Here is a 6,365-nt window from a genome sequence, read left to right as displayed (position 1 = left end):
TTGCATTTACCTATTCATCTTGATGGGAACCCCCGTTAAAACACGGACCTCCAGCAACCATAAGGACCCTTCTGAACATGCTTTTCCCGTAGCCTGGTTAACCCCCAAAGTGTAGCTCACTGATCAGCCTAGAACACTGTGGAGACAAAGGAACAGGATTATCTATCTATACTTCGTTTCAGCTTCGGTCCGAGCGCGGCCGATGTTTTGAGCCGAAGGGTCAATCAAACACCGCAAAAAGCGCAGCGTCATGGCGTGCTCTCTGCGCTTGATAAGACTAGCCGGCGGAGGGGCACGCACGGTGAGACGGCGAATACCGGCTGGTCCTATCAACTGCAGAGAGCACGCCATGACGTTGTGCCTCTTTCGCTGTTTGATTGGCCCTTCGGCTCATAACAACGGCCACGCTCGGACCGAAGCTGAAACAAAGTATAGTTACTATGCTTCTTCCATCTGCGATCATAGTTCGATTTTTACCTGCGCACACACTTTGGCACGTAGGGAGCCGCACAAAATGTGCACCAGCATTCTATCCGTATTGATAGGCAACACAAACACCAACATAAATTAAAGGAAATCCACATATCCAAAATTCAAGCTCTGTATTCGTCGTGACGGGATGCTGTGAAATGAGATCGGAAAATCAAAACCAAAACTGTTGCCAATGGGATCCAAAAACGCTTTGCGCGGCACTACGCCACGAGGATCACTTCGGCTTTGCGCACACTCCGTGCGACGCGACTGGCGCGCCGCCGCGCGGCCGGTACCGAAGGTAGGCAGCGAGAAGCCCAGAGAAAACGAAACCGAAACCACGCCGCGTACATTGGTACGCATTTAAGTCGGAGTGGTGCGGTCGCGCTGGGTTCACAGCATGAAGTGCTGCCTGTGCTGTGTCATTAAGTGCTTCAATAGTTATGCGTCGTATCTCGTGGAGACAAAGTTTCACAGTTTTTCACCTCGCCGATGTTTTGTAAGACAGCGACAACGATGGAGCCGTGCCGTACGACGTGAGAAATTTGGTCTCCCGATCATGTCTGCCACTGTGTCGGCACGGCTGACATATTCTACACTGCCGCTTTGCGTTTGTTTTCGTACCAGTAACGCCTACATGTGTCAGCGCCGATGGGACAAACCCACACTCGCAGGTATGCAGTGCCAATTTCGTTGGAGGAATGCCTTCCACAGAAGTTTCGTCCCCATCGTACGGGTCGATGATAATTCCGGACAAATATGGCACGCAATCTGTACTTCATGAAGAAAGATTCGAAAGGTAAAAAAAGTGACAAATATAATTCTAAAGAAAACAACAATGAAACTCGGAATCACTGGAGAATCGACGTTTGAGTATGGAAGTTTATGTGGTGTGCTTTCTTTCTTGACCAGCCTCCTTTTGGATGTGGAAACGCTGACACCCCGAGTCTTGTAGACAACAATTTTTTTTTTCTCGGCTTTAGAGCTACTTATTGCAAAGTTGTTCCAACTGGAAGTACCGTCCACTGGTCCCTTCCTACCTGTAAAGTGTGCACCTCCCACGATGAGTGGTATTATCTGACAGCCTTTGATGGTCAAAGCCAGTTCCCATTTAGTTACGCCGCCCAAACTAAATTTCCACCTGGTTTCGCTATGCCAACTCTTTTTGCTATAATAAGTGTTGTGCCAAGTGACGGTCATGTCAAAGTACCTGTGCGCCGAAAATCAGCACCTCGCACAACAGGTTATTACACAACAGCTGACCGCAAAAGCCCTTGGCGGCCAAACCGTGTGTTGGCCGACAACTTTGTTTTCTCGGCTTTGGAACCACCTTTCGTAAAGTTGTTTCAATTGGAAGTACAGTCCACTAGTCCCTCCCTACCTGTAAAGTCTCCACCTCCCCCGACCAGTGGTATTCTCTTGACGGCCTTTTCATGATCAAAACCGGTTCCCATTGAGTTACGCCGCCCAAACCAAATTTTCACCTGGTTTCCCTATGCCACCTTTTTTTTTTTTTTGTATAATAAGTGCTGTGTCATGTTACTGTCAAGTCCAAGCACCTGTGTGCCCAAATCTGCACTTTGCACAGCCCGCTATAACACAACATTTTGGGTCCAATATTGGATACCCCGTACAGCTTTATTTCTTTATTCGTTAGAAACATAACTTTCACACCTGCTGTCTTAAAGAAACTTGGCTCTCTTCGTGCACAAACTTAGTGAACCTCTCACTAGCCTCCAAATATCATCGTTCCAGCAGTCCTAGGTTTACAGCGACGAGCGAAATAAATTTCCCACTCAGAGCAATGAAGGTGGCGGCCGTCTTGTTTTTCGGAAAATTGCTCCAACTCCTTTTTCGGCCGCAACTAGAGAAATTACCCCTAATAACGACTCAAACTCAATATATAAGAAGTGGAGAACAGCTGAATGCCCTTCTGCCCCAGCACTCATGCAACGTCACCCTCAACGTATCGGCTCAAAAAGCAAAAGTTTCGTCCGTGCGCGCTTCCGCCGCCACAGCTTCGCACGCGAAAAGGCGCCGCAGGCTGCTGGACGCGCCTCACTGTCGAACGCCAGCTCCTCCGCTAACGGCGCTGCGCGCGTTTTTCAAAGCGCCCCCTATAGTTCCCGCACGGAGTGTTTACTGAAAGAGGGCGGAGAGAAAAGGGGAAAGGGGTACCGGCGCTTTCCTCCTTTCTGATTGTGTAGAAAGAGGGAAACTCGCCGTCGAAACTTGGGCCGCTGGCGTCCACCGAGACCGAGCTAAATACGACAACAGCGCCACTCTTTATCATTTGTCTGTACTGTGGTCACCTTGAGCTTTTAGAAAAAGCATATTTTTGCGTAAAAAACAAACGGAAAAGACTCTTTTTGTATGAAATTTATTGGAGCTTAGTACCAAATGATGGGCGCGCGACGTTTTTAAAATCTTTAGGTTACAGGGTTTTGCGGCACAATTAATATTGTTTTTATACAACCATGCCTCACCGGTGCTTTCAGGTGGCTTTCAGGACTTAGGTGCATTTTAACTTGGGTAGACAGTCGCGGCGCGTCCGCTAGGGAGAGGGGGGTAGCACCCCCGTAACCTCTTCCGCTGTATCTGTTTCGGCTCCACATTGGCCGATGAAAGCCAAAATAGAAGTATACCGTGCAGATCCTCGCGTGGCCGCTGCGGGAGAAATGGCGGCGTTGTGTTCGTCATTGGCTCGGTTCTCGAGGGCAGATCGGGGCCACTTTTTCAGATTAATCTCTATGGCAGTTTCCCAACTGAGTGTATAAGCAACGGTGGTTTTGCCAAAGCACTATTAAAACAGCAAATATTGCGGGGAGGGGCACGTTTAGGGGGCAAAGCTTCCATTAAGACGATCTTGGAAAGTCGCGGAAGAAGGGGGGGGAGATCCCGCGCTTTTTGGCCGCTGACATTTGAATGTGGTACGTGACGTGATGTAGGACAGAGGATTCCTCCCGGGGGGAGGGGGGGATGGCATCCGTGCTGGCATTCATCTCAATGCCAGTGTTTTATATATGCGTTATGATAATCGTATTTATTCACAAAACAAAAAAATAATTAATCAAATGTGCGCGTTTTAGATGTAAACGCAGGGTGTCCCTCCAAAAATCTACAGGGTTGTTCTTTTCTTCTCTTTTTCCTTTCACTACGAAAATAAACTACGCATCACCGAACGCTCATTCTCCGCCAAAAGGTAGCACTAGGGTGCCGAAACATATGCTACATTTCTAGCACTCACCATTACCTTGTTTAAAAGTTATAAACGCTTTTCAGAAATGTTCAATGGGAAAAGGGCGGCCAACAGTCTCAGAGCAATAGCGGATATATGTTGACGTAACGTGTTCAACTAAATACTTAAGAATTTCGACGGCAATTGCTCCCGCGCAGACCCATGCAAAATGCGTTTGCGTGAAGTTTAAATCATAACATTCATCTAATTTTTCTCTTTGGCGCTGTACTGCTAGCGCATGTGGGTCGTTGCTGCTGCTGGGCTGACTAGAGCCCTGGTGATGCGGACAACGACAGAGAAGCCCGGACGCATAGTGGAGAGTAGTGACGGGCCGAACTTTTGCCGATTCGAAAATTCGGCGCCGAATCTTGGGATTCGGCAAAGCCAAACTTTTGCCGAACTTTTCTAGAGGTTCGGCAAAAACACAGTGTTACCGGACATAACGTTGATATTTTGTTTTTTCTGTCTAAAAAAAGTTTTACATTGTATTTTTCTCAACTTAAAAGCAAAATTTGTGTGTTTGCTGGCGATTTTAGTGACTTCTTGCAGAAGTGGCGTAACAACGAGGTTGGGTAGTAGCGAGCGCAGTCACGAATCACGCTACGAGAGTTTCGGTTTTGAGGTCTTATCAGCGCAAGCCTGCTAGTGTGTGTGGTGTACATTGCTAATACAAAGGCAATAACACTGCGTTCATACTTTCTTTTGGAGTCACCGTTTCGTGCGCGAAAACGAATGCAACGGTTACTGAGCTTTCACCAGGAAATATAACAATATTATTGTCAATATGCATGTTTTCGATTTGAGTCTCTTGACGTCAGCTTTGCATGAAAGTGTGCATTCCATACTCGTAATAAAGTGGTGAACTGGGCCAGTTGGTTGACGTTATACATGGGGAAAATAGCTCTGAAAACACGGACTACGAAGAGGAACTAACACGACACGACAATGCTGTACTCGCAACTGAAGTATTTTAATAAAGGAAACAAAGACAAAAAAAAAAAAATACACAGTATCTTAAAAGATTGCACTCAAACCCATACTCGCGACGTCTAGTTTTTAACCTTTAAAATGCCGGTTTCTGGTGTTAGGACACACACGGACGTTTAGGAAGATGGGAAAAGTTATGAATGTCAGATGTGTAACATCGAGCATGATAGTTCTTTGTTTAGTTTTATGCAGATACATGAAAACCACGAAATAACGCTAATGTAAAATCAATTTTTGTTTTTTGCACAAACTTCTTGTGAGCCGAAAAGAGGATTGTTATAATTGCAAGGTTTCGGCGCCACGCGATTCGTGACGGGTGCCACGAGAGACTGAGATTCGGGGTGACGCTGTGCACGGACGTTCTACGATGGCCGGCTTCTGCATTGCAACTAACAACCATTTGTAAATATTGTAAATATAAATGTAGTTACATAAACCAAGCTCGCTACATTTCTGGTGACCCGGACGTGATCGAGCCGCCTACCATACCAGACAGCGTGTATCCCGCATCCTACGTCCACAAGTTAAGGCAACCAATGTCAACCCTTCACCGAGTTCCATCACGCCAATAAACGCAACCGAAGGTTTTCCAACATCCTGCACTGACTGAGGACGTTTTCATCAGAAAGGACGCACCGCGGAAGCATCTGCAAAACCTGTACGATGCACCATTTCCTGTCCTGGAAAAATCACCAAAATACTATACCCTGTTGCTTCGAGGTAAACGCGAAACCGTCACAATTGACAGACTCAAACCGGCTTTCTTCTCCCCTTCGATTCACCAACGTCCAAGCAACAGGATACCACACCAATACCCACAGAGCACCAAACAAACTCCACGCAAGAGTCCACAGCCACTTGTCCAAGGGGAGGGGGGAGGGGGGGGGGGGGGGGGGGGGGGGCACTTGTAGCCCCTTGAGCTACAAGGACAACAGGAACGACAGCGAGAGCGGTTTGTTTCGGCGCCATGCGATTCGTGACGGGTGCCACGAGAAACTGAGATTCGGGGTGACGTGATGCACGGATGTTCTACGATGGCCGGCTTCTGCATTGCAACTAACAAATATAAATGTAGTTACATAAACCAAGCTCGCTACAAGTGCTTTAAAGGGGCGATGCAACAATGTTTGTACTTTGCGCAAATACCGCTTATAACGCATCCCTGACGTTAATGACCTATGAAACACGCGTTCGTTTTTCACCCCACGCAATAGAAGTCCCAGAAAAAAAAATTAAAGAAAAAAAAGCAGCGTTCACCCCCTCAGCTCGCAGCCAGAACAAACCGCCAATGTTGATCATAACCACGCGCTGGGGCTGGCAATGCACAGGACACGCGCTGAGTTCCAGACATTGTTATGGCTCGTCTATTGTCGTCGTTACAGCGATTGGACACGGGCCACTACCCGAATGCTTCTCGAGGTAGTAATTATCACGAGCCCAAAACGAGTGCCCACGCAATGTTCGGGTCCAATCTATGAACCGCATTCGAATATCGTCATTGGGGTGTATTGCGATCCCTAGTGCCACTAAATAAGCTACGCTTCAGAGTAACGACACTTGGCCATATTGTGTCTTAAAATCATGGTTGCCAGTTATGTGAAGCTTTATCTGAAATCACAGGAAACGCTTTTCCGCCCTAAACAAATGTTTAAACAGTTCGCGACAGAGC

Source organism: Ixodes scapularis, unplaced genomic scaffold (assembly GCF_016920785.2).
Source record: "Ixodes scapularis isolate PalLabHiFi unplaced genomic scaffold, ASM1692078v2 PGA_scaffold47__10_contigs__length_4178495, whole genome shotgun sequence".
NCBI classification, from domain to species: Eukaryota; Metazoa; Arthropoda; class Arachnida; order Ixodida; family Ixodidae; genus Ixodes; species Ixodes scapularis.
This window is presented reverse-complemented; position numbering follows the sequence as displayed.